The sequence below is a fragment of the Larimichthys crocea genome, chromosome VIII (genome assembly GCF_000972845.2).
Source record: "Larimichthys crocea isolate SSNF chromosome VIII, L_crocea_2.0, whole genome shotgun sequence".
Lineage (NCBI taxonomy): Eukaryota > Metazoa > Chordata > Actinopteri > Sciaenidae > Larimichthys > Larimichthys crocea.
The window spans coordinates 9826470-9842432 of record NC_040018.1 but is presented as its reverse complement, the minus strand read 5'-3'; the positions used below and the strand labels follow the sequence as shown (position 1 = coordinate 9842432).

The 15963-nt window shown below is 39.3% G+C and overlaps 2 protein-coding genes across 3 annotated transcripts in view; one reads left to right on the top strand and one right to left on the bottom strand.

Moving 5' to 3' along the window:
* LOC113746360 (uncharacterized) overlaps positions 1-3211 on the bottom strand; it is a 17928-nt gene extending 14717 nt beyond the window's left edge. Inside the window, exon 1 of the transcript XR_003462796.1 lies at positions 3195-3211. The gene's annotated coding sequence lies outside the window, so the exon portion shown is untranslated. The remainder of the gene's footprint in view (positions 1-3194) is intronic.
* The window catches only part of gpc6a (glypican 6a), a 165662-nt gene that overhangs the window by 104638 nt on the left and 45061 nt on the right, over positions 1-15963 (top strand). The window lies entirely within an intron of this gene.

The window sequence follows — 15963 nt, the reverse complement described above, 5'->3', positions numbered from 1 at the left end:
TGGTGGATACCAGACACCAGCAACTGCCGTGCCAGGAATTGAGCCAGCCTTGAAATATCGTAAAACAACGCAAGATTCCACAGATCTTGAAAACTTTGCGAGATAACGCAAAAGTACACAGTTTTTTTTTCCATGTCCCTTCCAGGTTTCTGTAGACTATGATTGATGATATTATTCATAAATAATAATTTAATTATAATAATAATTAATATTAATAATAACATACTACTACTAATACTAATAATAATGATAATGATAATAATATAATACTCAGTGGACGTCAAGCAGGACACAACAGTAGGCGGAACACAATCCCTGATTTACGTACATAATTCCACTTCCACAATAAAAAACTAAAGAAAAATTATATTCCAATGCGCTGTATATTTTAGAGAACACAAAATTTGAATAAAAATTCTCTGAATAGGTGAAGAAGTGCAGTATGGTACAACATGTTTTTAAAGATCATTACAATAAAAGCTAGGTTCGAACCGGTTACTACTCAAAATCTGTATCAACATTTCCAGCCAGAGGCTTCATTTCATCCAAATGAAACATCTTTTTCTGGTGGCAAAAGATGGACCATGATTTCCTGATCTTCATTTTCCAACAAATTAGAAGAAGGCACCATGTGATGGGATTCCTCAGGCGTTGTTGTGAATCTGATAAGGTTGCTCCAGTTATTGTTGGCACTTGCCAAAACCTGTTGTTGTTTTACTGACATGTCGCAGCGGAGTTGATGTAAACCAGTGTGTTGTTTGCGTTCTGGGGATTGAGGTAGCATTCTATATGTGTAATGATAAGAAGCGGAGAACACACGAGAGTTCATACGAGCTGAGTATGCTCCATGTTGTGGATTATTTAGAAATAAAGTTTTTATTTTTAGTCCCACAGTTTGTGTGTGTCATATTGCAAGTGGACATACAGCCATAGTGCCATACATTCAGAATTCATTTGTTATATAAAAGACTTATTTATGATGCTGATAACGTTAAAAATCCTCCCTTACAAATGCTAAGATATGATCCTCACCATATTTTCTCAGATTGACAAAAGTTTTACTGTGTTTGAGGCTGGAAATGATCCAAAGGTTCTAAAAAAAAACACCGCTTCAGACGAGATTGGGCTTATGCTGGTCAATTAAAAGCTACCCTCAGTTTGACACAAGATGTCACTGCCAATCATGTAGAAATTCAACGTCAAAGATAATAAAACTGTTAATGAAAGCCAGCTTGTGATATTAAGCACATGTCAAAGAAAATGTTTGGCAGTGTCCTCCTCTGTTCTCCTCACGAATTTACAGTTCCTTTTTCTACTAAATTTCAGACTTATGGTGTAAGGAAACAAAATAAGTATAAAAACATGTCTGTGTGGTGAAGGATACTACACTTTATCCTGAATACTGCTTTTGGGATACACAATTGTGTTGAGTTTTATTATGGTATAGTTAGTAGCACTAATGATGCCAGTCTGCCAAGTTTCTGCATTTAATGTGGTCCATTTTGAACCTAGTTAGGAGTTTTCGGTGGGCGAAGTTTTGTGTTCAATGCACACAGCTTCAGTATTGAAGTCAGCAGACATACGAAGTGAAACTGTGTCCTCCGGTTTGACAGAAATGGAGCAGACAATTTGTCAAAAATGCCAAGAAACATCAACCTTGGACGCCTGTGAGCAGAACTAAATCCAGAATAAGGAGTGCAATTATGTTTTTAGACAGATTTCACTTTATCCAGTTACATTAAGGAAGCCGACGTGGCAGGAGTTAATATGGCATCTAGTGGTGAAGTTGCAGATGGCAACACAACGAATACAAGCAGGCCTCCTCCCCTTCTAAGCATGAATTGAGGAAACTTGGTCTGTGAAACTTGCAAAAGGGGTCCAATCTAGAGCCAGGGTCTGTTTTGTTCGTTTCATAACTATTAGCATTTCTCCAATTACCAGACCTTCAACTAAATATTTTTTTGTTCAATTTAATTTTTATATTTTAGCAATCCAACAACGTTTTTACAATGCTCGCAGAGCAGCACAGCAGCACGTCAGAGGCAGCGGTTGAGACAATGTTAAGAGATTAAAATAATTGCAAATAAAAATAAAAAATAAAAAAAAACAGATGCCCATAACCCCAGACTCCAAAACTGCCTTGGCATTTCAGTGGCAGCTGCAGCGGTTGAGAGATTCATTTAAGAAAACCTTCTAAATTTATGTGGAAATCACGTAATTGAAATGCTACTTCCAGCGAGTTTAATACAACACTGATGACTGTCGACAGATACTGTAGTGTACTGATCGAGCACTCAGTGCTCGACTATTAGACTGCAGCACTCGAGGTGATTACTCCTACTCCTTACTCCTCGCCTCTGTTTGTGTTATTTAATATAACCAGGTTAGAGACCCACGATTAAACACTAATAGTCAGACAGTAACATATAACTACAACAGATACCCAGACACCGGCAACTGCCGCGGCAGGTCAGTGGCAACCTCACAGACGGATTATCAGGACCAGGCATGGTCCCCAGGTCCCCAACCTTTTCCAACTGCGGACGGTCAACGGGGGGGGGGTGGGGGGGGGGGGGGGGTCTCAAATAAAAGAGCCGCTCGACTGGGATGAAGTGTAAGTCCCCTTTATACAGTCCAGTCTAAGTCGAGCGGTCCTTTTATGTAAACTTTTTTTTTTTCGAAATGCGTATAAATAAAACAGAATAACTAATTACTCTTGTGCGGCCCGGTACTGGATTGATCCACGGACCGGTACCGTCCGCGGCCCGGGGGTTGGGGACCACTTATCAGACCACGGGCCCTGGACCGCAAACAGCACGCACAAAGACGCTGTTCCCATAACGACACCGGGCAACACACAGCCACAAAAAAACGGGCGCTGCTATACCACCTATACCAGCACTGATGCACGTATCATAGCCACACAATGATGGACTTCACGTTTTCATTCTCGCTGCACAGACATTATTGTAACATCCGCCAGGACGTTGTAGAGATGAGGTTACCATGAGATGAGTTAGTCGAAAACGTCCGTTTATTGCCTGGAACATTAACGGTTACTGTCGGCTGTAACCAGACAACACAACAACAACACACAACAACTTCAAACTATCAGTTTTCACACTTCCCGCCCCTTCGCTCATCCTCCAATCACATACCAGCCTTAAACACATTCAGACATGAATCAGACTCACCTGCATCATCTTTTTCTGGCCTTCCTCGATAAAAAAAAAAGTCCGGGATAATGTCATCAAACTCCAACTCCCGGACCAGTTCGGCTTCTATGGTCATGAGTGACAGACGTTCAGGCGTCTCTGGGTCATTTTGTCCGAAGTTCATTTTTTATCCTGGTCATTTTGCGAAAACGGCCGTCTCCGCCGCCTCATCCTCCCTAGCGATGTGATCAGACGAAGGTCAGGCTGCCGTTGTCCGTTGGCTGCTGTCCGCCATAGTTCTGGTCCGGACGGTGTCCATAGGAGAGCGGGCCGCTTTACCACGACCAACGTCGCCGGTGAACTTGAGCTAGCAGCGGTTAGCATCCTGCTGGTAGTCGGAGCGGTTGAGGTGTAGTCCTGGCTCCGCTGTTTTGAGTACCATCACTTGCCTCGGTTTTCTGGGGAAACAATGTTGAGGTGGATGGTATTTGTTGCACCAAAGCAGCATCTTTGGCTTTTTTTTGGTTTCTTTGTTTTCTTTTCGCTGAACCACTGAGCGCCTGCTTCTCCATTTTAAAAAACGCGGGTTTGACCCCGGCGGGCGTACGTATGTCATTGCGTTACACACATTACTCGTTAATATAATTTCTGAAACATTCAATGATTTCATTATTGTTTTATATTATACAAAACCATATATTTTTTATTCTACAAAAAAAAAAAAAAAAAAAAACACTCTGAAGGCCCAGGGCCCCTATTGGCTCTGGGGCCCTGAGCACACGCCCACTTTGCCCATGCAGTAATCTGTCTATCATGGACATATATACATAGACATATATACATAGACGCCGCATTGAGCGGGTTGGTCGTTGGTCGCAATACGTCAACGTGTCCGCCATATTGGAAATGGCAGGTCTGCCCGTAAACTAATACAGGAAAATGGACTGAACTTCATAAAGCGCCTTCTACAAAGTTCTTTAAGTTAATAAATATTATAATATATCTGGGAGACAAACAGCCCACCAAAAAACGTATGTAACTAATGCGAGTGTTCTACAGCTACTAATGTGTGTAACACTGTTACTGTGATGATAAATATTGAAATATTTATATCTAACATTTAATCGTGTCTATAATAACCAGATCCTGAAATGTAGATGTGACATGAGGGTTTTTCTGAATAAAGAGCATTACACGTGAACATATATACATACATATACACGCACACACACACACACACACACACACATATATATATATATATATATATGTATATATATATATGTGTGTGTGTGTGTGGTGTGTGTACTATATGTAGTATGTATATGTGTGTGTGTGTGTGTGTGTATATATAATATATATATATATATAGATATATATATATATATAGATATAGATATTAAGATATATATATGTGTGTGTGTGTGTGTATGTGTATGTGTATGTATGTACACGTTAGTGCTCTATATTAGTGTGTGTGTGAATGGGTGTATAAGAGACATTAACTTAAAGAACTTTGTAGAAAGGCGCTTTATGAAGTTCAGTCCATTTCCTTGTATTAGTTTACGGGCAGACCTGCCATTTCCAATATGGCGGCGACGTCGACCTACGATTCAGCGCTCAATGCAGCGTCTATGTATATATGTCTATGCCATCTATGGGCAACCTCAGCTGCAAATCTTTGCGAGATAACGCAAAACTACACTGCCATTCATTTTTTTTTTCTCCATGTCCCTTCCAGTCTTCCGTAATATTTTCCTTAAAATTATACTTATCATTCTCATTATTGCTTCTGTGCATCACTCTTTACCTCTCTCTAACTATCTATCTACCCCTCTCCCCATCTCCCTCTCTAACTCAGCGGGTCGTGGCAGATGACCATGAGCCAGGTTCTGCTCGAGGTTTCTGCCTCTTAAAAGGATGTTGTTCCTTGTCAATGTCACCAAGTGCTCTGTAAATAATATTATAAGAAGTACAGTCTAGATCTGCTTTATATGATACATGTTATGAGATGACATCTGTTATGATTTGGTGCTATGTAAATGAAATTTAACTGTAAATTGAATTAATAATTTTTTATTTTTTTATATTTTTTTGGCATTTTCAAGCTATATTTTTGACAGAGACAGCTGAAGAGCAACAGGAATGTGAGTAGAGAGAGATGGAGAACAACATGCAGCAAAGTGCCGCAGGTCGGATTCGAACCCTGGGCCGCTGCAGCAAGGACTGAGCCTTTGTACATGGGGTGGATGCTCTCAGCTAACCGACACCCCGAATTGATAAAATTCAATGTTTAAATATTCATTAAAAGCATATTTTTATTCCCTATCCATATCACCTGATTTTGGAGTGTATAGTAGAAAATAGAGGAAGAAAATTAATTAAAACAATAGCAAAAAATTTGTTTTTGTTGTAAACAAGTCAAGCCAGTGAAGTCGACTTTTGCTTAGCCATTCAAATATCTCTTAACAGAAGCAGAGGAATTATTGAGACACACAATAACAAAGGCTTACATGCTTGAGGCTGAACAACAAAATGATTCATCATCATTTTAACATATACGTATATAAACACCAGCGGCTTTCATGTCAGTATCACACTGCAGCTTTTACAGCAGAACAAATGTGCTTATTCCAGAAACAATGATGACCTTGGTGGATACTCTGATGTAGCCTACATATCAGTATGCAGAGAAAGAGGAATGATTACATCATCCATGTCATACATTTCAAAGTTACAGTCACAGTACAGTAGTTGACAGTTTGTAAAGGTTACCGTAACGACTCCATGGCTTCCATGCTGCAAATGGAAGACAGATGTCAGTGAACAATGAGCATCAAGCTGAGGAAGGATGTGATTTACCTGCTTGTACCTGTGCTGAGTGATTTTAGGCACCCTGACTTTTAAGTGTGTGTGTGCGTGTGTGTGCGTGTGTGTGTGTGTGCATTGAATGTTCAGGGAAAGAATTCATGGTTTGGCCAATGGAGGATACCAGACCATCAGTCACCTGCCATCATGATAAATTTACCGAGCTCTGCATCATGACAGACACATCATTATCATTTTTCTTGTCAGCACCTTGTTAAAATATCCTGAGAGAAAGAGAGAGAGAGAGAGAGAGAGAGAGGATTCTGTTTTTTACACACCGCTGTAGTTTTTCAGGCTTATACCACAATCAGTGCCATTTATGACAGAAAAGTGGCATGAGGGTAACAATTTTTCAGCTACACATTAAAAATTAATGGCAGATTGTAACTGACTGTTCGATAAACCCCCTTCTGCAAACAGCAATTGTCCAATCATAGCCTTCAAAATCATAACTAGGCACGGGCCTGTCAGGCTGTGGATCTCTCCACTTGTTCAAGCTGTGTGCATGCGGGGCTGTAGTCGGAGAAGACAAAGAGTTTGAAGGGTGGTGTCTTTTTCAGTTGTTCAGAAACCAAAAAAAATTAAAGTGAATATGTAAGGCATGTTTGTTTGTTTTTGTTTTTTTACTCCAACATAAGCTTCAATAGTTCGCAGGTCCGGCTCATTAGGTTGTTAAAAACAGTGGTGGCACCCCAGCAGCTCACCTCGTGCAGCGTGTGGTCCAAATACTGTACAAGGCTGAGTTCTTTGCACAGCGGCGTCTCTTCAGCTGCTACTATTAATTACATTAAATGTATTCATTAAATGTTAGCATATCACTAACTAACACGGTTATGTTACTTTGTGGGATTACAACTTACCTTGTTCATGTTCCTTGCTCTTTTAAATTAATGATGTCGTTTGATGGTTACCATTGCTATCAGACTATTGGCCAGCATTTGTTGTGCTCTTTATTGGATTTGGGAAACCAGACACTCCAGCAACCCTAACTCATGTTAGCAGAGACACCATTACATTGACCACACAGATTGATCCTCACACTGAAAGCATTAAAAGTGAAAACATGACTTATTTTTTCAAATAAGCAACCAAATAGTTATTTTGGAACACGATAGTCTGACCTGTCATTTGGCTTTGTCATACTTAGAGTGCTAGAAGTAACTACAGTGCAATGTCTGCAATCAAAAGAAGTTTATTGAAATGAAAAACTTTTTTTTTTTTAAATCAGCTGAAGCAAACTTTTTCTATCAGTTCCCAGAGCTAATATTAGATCAATTACCTAGCTTGCTAGACCTGGTTAAATACACCAATTACAGTCGTCCTTTCAGCTGACAGAAATGACAATCGCCGGCTGAAACTGAAATGCTTGCTTTTGTCTACTCCTGTCTGAAAAAAAAGGAACCATTGTTTCAGAAATTACAGAGAATTTCAAGTGGTAAATCTACTACCCTTATCAATTTACATGCCGTGCAAGAATGGAAAGACTGACACGCGTAGCAACAGTAACGAAGGTGGGGCAGCACTTCATGAACTGCCAATTCTATTTGAATGGATTCACAGCAGAAGTAATTAGCTCATTCTTAGCTTTAAATGAGAAATCGTTTGTAAATACCATTGTATTCCCTTATAGCATGCACGGCCTTGCCTGTGTACACATTATTTCTCCTAATTAAGATATAGTCTTGTGTTGTCCTCTATTGAGTCCTTTGACACCACAGTGTAAGCGATCCGCATTGATTTTATTTGCTCATTTCTTTTTAATTGCATGGATTGTGTCCCAGTGTAACTGGACCTCCCCACAATCTCCCCAGTTCATGCGAATTCAAGACAGCGTTTTTTTCTGTCCTCCAGGAAGGACTTTTTGTGATGACGAACACCATGCCAGTGCTTTAATTTTAATGATATATATATATATATCTCATATATAACTTGGCAGAAACTTGCATTATGCTTTAGTGCAGTTTAGTCTTGGAAGATGTCTAAGAAAGATCTATACTTTTATTACTAAAACCTAAAAACTCACTTTAACTGTGAGTTTCCTCAAGAAAAGACATAGAGATACTGTATCTTTAAGTTAAACCTGATATATTTACCAGACTCGAGCACACACACAAACACACACTGACACACAGTATCAAGCGAGATGGTCTCAGTAACAGACATGACAGGAACAAACGAGCTAGCTAGTGGGTTTCTGCCTGTCAGAGAGCTGAAGGCTGGATGACTCACTTAGCCTAGTGGAAGTGATCTCCATATCCTCAGCATAATCAAGAGCCAGTATCTTTTCTTTCTAATTGCTACTGGCTGTGCAGAATCTGCAAAATGCTGCTTTTCTGTATTTGGCAGGAATGCTTACGCAGCTACACTTTATATAGCCTAAAAGCAACATATCATTTTTTCTAATACTATGAGTTACCACAGCTGATGACCAGCTATGTTTTTTATATATTTCTGGAAAGTGTATTAAGCACTGCTGAGCCTATTGTTTACACAATTTCACATTTTAATGTTATTCCATTAGCCTATTCACTGTCATGAAGGGCTGCGTAAAGGAATAGTTTGTACTTATTTGTTTTCTTCTTGAGAGTTACACACACATGCCCAAATATGAAGCTACACTCATCAGCTGGTTAGCTTAGCTTAGCATAAAGACTGGAGGCAGGTGGGGAGTGTTAGCCCCAGCTTCATATTTACCATACAGACATGTATCAATCTTCTCATCCAACAACTCAAGAAAGCAAATAAGCGTAATTTCCAAAATGTCAAAATATTCCTTGAACCTGACCGTTAACAATTTTCAAAGCATTCATTTCATATTCCATAGCATGATTCATGTTCACCTTCTGAGCAGCCACAGGTTTGTATTCATTTTATTTGTGGCAACCAATCTGATAAACCAAACCTGAAAAAGACAGCACAGGAAAACCGACAGTTAGCCATCAGACGCAGCAGTGCCTTGATGCTGTAGCAGTAGAGAAATGTGTTAATGCAAAAAGACATGAGAGTTCACATGCAAGGAACAACAGACATAATGTTTCAGACTTCAGATGAGCTGAAGTAATCCAGACGTGGCTGGAAGCCAATAAAACAGAAGGAAAGTCCTATCAAGAAATATTTGTGCACTGTGAGAAGTAACAAGTGTTGTTATTATATGAGAAAATACCTCTGGAGAGTCCCCAAAGACATATAGATATATGTTGGCGAGTTAGTGAGTCTGTTGAAATTGATTCACCTCCTGCAGCTGCGAACTGGAAGAAAAAAAGTTTGAAGAAACTAACACTGACATCTTTTAGCAGAATGGTTTTGGCAACGATTTTGTTCAGACAGGAATGAGATTTTTGTTTCACACATGTTACACAAACAGTCAGCTTCTTCTCACTTCGGATGTGTTCAAAAGTTTATTTAACAAAAGTGAATAATGCGAGCTGTATCCTGTGATGGATATTGACTCTGTAGGACCTGCTGGAACAATGTTTAGTGGGATCACGCTGATTTGGAGTTTTTCTCACTTGATCTCCTTTCCGTTCATTTAATTGATATATTATGTGAAACATCTGCAAGTCATTGCAGCTAAAACACAAATGCGTCACTGAACTGTAGAACACATTGGCAGAGACATAATGTCTTTGTAATCCCTGTGGTTTTTATCCACTGAGACTGAGTACCTCAAAGAAAGGTCAAAGAGCTCAGAGGTCTGTTGGGACAAAAATTAATCCATGGCTTTGCCCCAGTTAGTCTCTGTAGTTTTTTGACAGTTTAGGACAGACTGTTTTAAACTGATCTTCCAAAGTGTATTTAATAATTGTTACATACTGTATATCTTGAAATTGTAGCATTCAAGAGTATAGATTCATAGATTTCAGTATTCTGTATATTCTCTTTAAACATTCATGAAATGGTCAAGAAGGAAATTAAGGCTTTAATTCTCTCCATGTCCTGAAAACTTTCTACTTGGTTGCTTATTTTTTCATCGGATCATTAAAAAAAAGGACATGTATAAATTCTGATCTCCTGCCCTCAGGTAGAAATATCAATGAAGGCTCTGGTTTTATTTTTAATTAATGCCTCCTAGTGCTAGTATCAAAGTTGGTGTCAGTGTGCAATGCCACACCAGGCTGTATATTCCAGTCACCTTGAAGAACATACCTGAACTGACGCAAAGTGACATGAGACTAAAGCGTCTTGAATCATATCTGAAATGCAGTGTGTATTTTTTTTGTTTCAGACATTAACAAGTTTACAAAGAAAACCTTCATATAACCTTCTTTATTTTATGTGTTATGTATTGTAACCTAGTGTACCACCACCACAAAAACAAGTTTTATTGTTTCACAGCTGAGCCAAGATTCTGTTGTATATTTCTTCAACATGTTGGTTTGCATCAGGTTCGGTCTGGGATGTTTGTGGCTTCTGCAAACAATTAAGGAAACCCAAAAAAAAACTATTTACATGCAAAGACATCCCAATGATCGGTAGGTGACCGAGCTCTATTAATCATGTTTTTGTGTGCTTCCTTTGATAACACCATTAATGCAAATACACAAAACTAATTAAGGTGTTTACACCAAAGTTTTAATAATTCAGGTATTGCCTTTCTCTGTTTACTATCATCATCTGACTGTAAATCATCGGCGTAGGTAATTTTATGCTTTCTGGAGACATTTAATGTTTTTGGGGAAAGGGAGTTTACAATATAGACTGTATTAAGGAGAGACAGGGAGACTCCCTGCCCAACCCACCAGGTCACTGCAAGTCTAACATAGATTAACTGTCATATTCACCAGTAACCAATCAATATTTAAGCCGCGTTTCCACCGCAATAACTTTCCCCAGGGAGGAGGAACCTTTGAAAGGGAACTCATTGCATTTCCACCGCAGTGCATTTCCGGGGACCCTTAAATGTCCCTTATTGGAGGATATTACACAAACTCTGAGGGTGGTCCTTGTAGTAGTAAAGATCTTTTCTTGGTCAAGTACTTGCAGCATTTCATTAGAGCCAACATGTTTTGTTTTCCATTCATTCTGCTTTGACACATTATATTATGGTAATGTCTTTGCAGTGAGAGAAAAACCGAAGATTTATTTGTTTTTCAACGTGTTGTAGTCACGTTAAGATAATGTGTAACAACAGCTGTTGCTTTTTCGTACACTAATTTGCCAATTTTTTCTTCAGACTTCAGTGGGAATTTAGTATATTAAAAATAAAACCAATAGAACTAAACTCAAACAATGAATGCACAAAGAAAAAAATGAAACTTGATCTCCAAATTTGTCTTTTTTACTGTTATTATCTGCATATCTTGATTTTTACAGTTTGAATGTTCACTGTGTTTTGAACTTGTGTGAATTCTCCGCAGGTGAGACAGATGGGTGACAAATTAAAGGAAAAAAAATTGCACGGAAACAGCAAATTTCTTCCATACACACAGTAGAGCAAGGGATGAATAGTTTGACGAAGATGAAAATGGAGAAAATCATTTGCTATAGATTTCACAGTCACCAGATCTCAACCCAGCTGAACACCTACAGTATATGGGAGATTTTGGAGCACTCTGCTAATCATAAAGTTTGCCCCCATTCATTTTCTATTGGACACAAGCAAACAGCCTCACAAGACATTGTCAGATTTCTGGCTGAGGCGGTTAGATACCACTGGAGAGTGTGCAGTGATTTGTCCAAAAACCGACAAATAAAAAGAGAGGCAGTGGTACGTCAGGAAATGCAGTCTTGAAATGTCTGTGGAAAATTAAATCCAATAAATCTTAATTGTCCCCGGAGGACAATCCTAGTCCAATCATTGTTGTAGATTCTCAGTTTGCTCTTTTATGTGACTGCATGACAAGCTAAACAAAGTGTTGCTTAAGAGAGTTGCATAAATCATTAGAGGACATTTTATACAATGTTGCTAACAAGCAGGCTGTATTTTGAAAACCTGTCATAGATATTCCCTGAGCTGACCTGGAAAAAAACCTGGTGAGTGTCTTTGACGCAGGGCCTCGCATGCCTAAAGGCAACCATTGCCACATTTATTAGCTAGCTTAGAGCTAACAGTCAGTGGCTGTTTGGGGCAAACACAGACTGCACAAGGTCTAGGTGTCAAATTTGCGAGATAACACCTGGCTAAAACTGTCTTTCTGTCAAAATGCACCTTTACACCTTCTACCATCATCACAGCACCAGATGAGGGGATATCTTTGGGTGAAACTATATTCCACTTTTGCCAGTTAAACAGCCTATAATATGGCCCCAAAGAAAGGTGCAAGGCATACAGAGTTTGTATTTAGTCTCTTAATTAATCATAGGTTTGTTTTTCTGATACGAATTCAACCAATCAGACTGTCTTGTGTCATTCCCTATAAGCCAGGTCCCTGCACCTGGCACGTTGCTATTTAAACATCAGATTTGGCAAGTTGACGAGCGGTTTCCTGCTCAGAATGGTTCCATAACTTCTAGTAGACTCCAAAGCAATCAAAAAACTACTAAAAGTTAGAAGGAAAAACCTCCCAGTTTTACATAATTAATAAACACAATATTCAAATTCACATTCAGTAAGTAACAGGCTACATTACTACATTTATTGTAGACAGAAAAACTGTTATAACTTGGCTATAACATTTAACTGAGGATGAAGAGTGCTGCAGCCTGGCCATGGAGTGTACATGCATGTGAACCACCTACAGTATATAGCTGCATTTTACCATCTGAATAATATACCCTTAACAGGAAAAATAACAGGAAAAAGTTATGCCACTGACTTCAGATGATTAAATGTTCTGATGGTAAATGATGCAAACACTTTCTGCTGCCTCAAGATAGCAATGTGCCAACAATGTTCCTGCCCAAACCTCATTTAGGACTAACATAGCAACAAGATGGCACATGTACAACACAGCATGGGGTCTGGATGTGACAACTTAAAATTAACAAAGACACTTGTGCTGTGCTACCTGCCTCTTTGTGCCGGGTGGAAGAGCCTGATGAATCTCATCTGAGGAGAATCAGAATTATTCTGGGTGTTCATAGTGACCCAACGTCTTACTTAGACATTCATTTGTCACCCATATATACACCAATCAGCCATAATATTATAACCACAGACAGGTGAAGTGGATAACACTGATTATCTCGTTATTATGGCATCTGTCAGTGTGGGATATATTAGGCAGCAAGTGAACATTTAAGGGCAGCATTTCCTTTACAACATACTGCCCGACCAGTTTCTTCAACTCTCCCCCACTTGCTGGTTTTGCACCAAAGTCCAGCTTTTGTTGTTTGGGTGTTGAGGGACCTCCTGCATTAGTCGCAGCTCTCTTCTTCGCACCACCTGACTTTTCTCTGTAAGTTTGACTGTGCCGTGCTGTGACTCCAAATGTTTCTTCAAATTTGACAGTGTTTTTGAAGCTACATAACACTTTGTCGCCAGCACAGAGTGTACAACGAACCTTAATATTGTCATCTTTAACTGACACAAATACTCTTTCCAGCTAGAAAACTTGCATCTCTCTCCTCCCTCCATTGTTGTTTACGTTTGTGTCGCTGGTTGCTTATATATTTTTTCTAAGGAAACTGACAAAAATAGTAACGCACAGTGACTTGGATAAGTAACTTTAATCTGATTACTAGTTTGGAAATAGTAATATAGTTTTCGTCATATAAGAGTAATTTAGTTACTTAGTAACGCTTTACCGGCATCACTGCCAGCGACAGGGTTATGGGTCACCAAGGCTCACTGATGCATGTGGGGACCAAAGGCTGGCTTGTGTGGTCCATTCCAACAGATAGGCTACTGTAGCTCACATTGCTGAAAAGGTTAATGCTGGTTTTGATAGAAAGGTGTCAGAACACACAGTGCATTGCAGTTTGTTGCGTATGGTACTGCATAACCCTACTGCCCAAAGAAGGGGCACGTGAGAATCAGATATTTGACCACAGAGAAATTGGAAAAAGGTAGCCTGGTCTGATGAATTAGGTTTCCTTTTACATCAAATTGATAACCAGTTGTGTATACATAACTTACACATGGATGCACTATGGGAAGAAGGTAGAAAGCTAGCGGAGGCAGTGTGATGCTTTGGGCAATGTTCTGCTGGGAAACCTTTGTTCATGCCATTCATGCAGATGTTACTTCTTGGCACCGTTCATGGAAATAGTATTTTGTAATGGCTGTGACTTCTTTCAGTCCTACCACAAACCAAAAATAGTTCAGGAATGGTTTGAGGAACACGATTCCAAGGTGTTGACTTGGCCTCAAAATCTCCAATCTCAATCCAATTAAGCATCTGTGGCTTGTGCTGGACAAATAAATCCAATCCATGCAGGCCCCACCAACTGATAGGACTTAAAGAATCTATTGCTTGGTGCCACATACCACAGCACACCTTCAAAGGTCTAGTGGAGTCCATGCCTTGATGAGTGAAGGCTGTCATGGTGACAAAAGGGGGATCTACTAAGCAGGTAGTCATAATATTATGGCTGATTGATGTATATACAGCATAGACATGCTGTGATAGACAAGACAAAAGAGAAAAAAACATGATAGCAGCAACAGACATCACTGCAAATAGCCATATTGTTGTATTTAGATGACATATTCCGTCACTGAACAAAAGCAGTCTAGTTCCAGTGTGTTCCTTTCGAGCTTGTCAAACTAGTAAAGTATGTAAACAAGGAACAAGGGACAAGTGTCCCTGAGCATACTCAGTGATGCCGTGATGTCTCCCTGACATGGAGCTACTGTCCAAATCAAAGATGCAGAGTTGTTTCTGTTATTTCAGAATAAACTACTCTGGCCATGTTCATTGTGCTTCCCAGAACAGTGGTGTAGTTTGCACACAGAAAAAAGGGAATTTGGTGCTTAATAAGATTAAAAATTATTCTGTAAACATTATTTTTATCATTTGTTGTGCTGCCAATATTACAAGCAAAACACGAGGAAACTCCCCCACTACATTTTCATTCGAAGTTTGTTGTCTTCAATGCACAGACTTGTAGGATGTTGGGAAAACTGATTTAAATCATATAGTGTTTTTAGAAAACACTTCCCAGCATGTGGAGAAATCCATCGGCTGTCACTGGAAATGTATGCAGGGTGTCACCAAGTGCTATTGTTGGATGCATAGTGTTTGTATGCAGACATTTTCTCCAGTGTGAACTGGCAGATGGTGTTATGGAGTCATTCTTTCCATTTTCATCACTGAAACTCATCAATGGGCAATCTTGTATTTGTGGGCACTGGGTGGCAATTCTCTGCATTATGTTCATCATTTCCGATACAACAGAATTATCCCCCCAATTAATTCACATCAACATCGTAAAGGCAACTGCTGCAATAACAAACTGTTACTGATGCCCATCGGAAACATATAGCCAAGGCAAGTTCACAAATTGACTGATCTTAGAATCTATTTTATATCTTCAAAGAGAAGCACTGCTTTAATTCACTTTGAAAACTATTAATCTCTTTGACCTTTGTCAGTGTTTTACATATTTTCTCCATCCTCTTTGTCATTGAAGAGAATAACAGACCATATGTGACATTGAAGCCACCAGTTTAGATAACAGGGACAGTGATAGTCTTTTAAATCCTAAAGAGGAGGTCACACAAGATGAATTTGAACACATCCTTCTCAGCCTGAGTGGTCCATTTCTGTACTCTGAATTTGCACCTGACCTGACTAGGACCTGACACTCTGGTCCCTCCCAGTCAGAGCAGTCATGCAGAGCCCAGCAAGGTTTTTTTCTTTTTTCTTTTTATTCCACTTGGTCCAGTCTGGCATATGTGGTGTGAAATAAAAGATTTTCCACCACTGAAATCTGAGAGCCATCCTAGCAAATGAACGTGAGCACAAATCATTATTAACTCCCACTTGCAAGGTTTTTATGCCCATTAGATCAACTGAGGTAAATCTCAGATTTGTCCTTCAGAAATGTATTTAGAAAA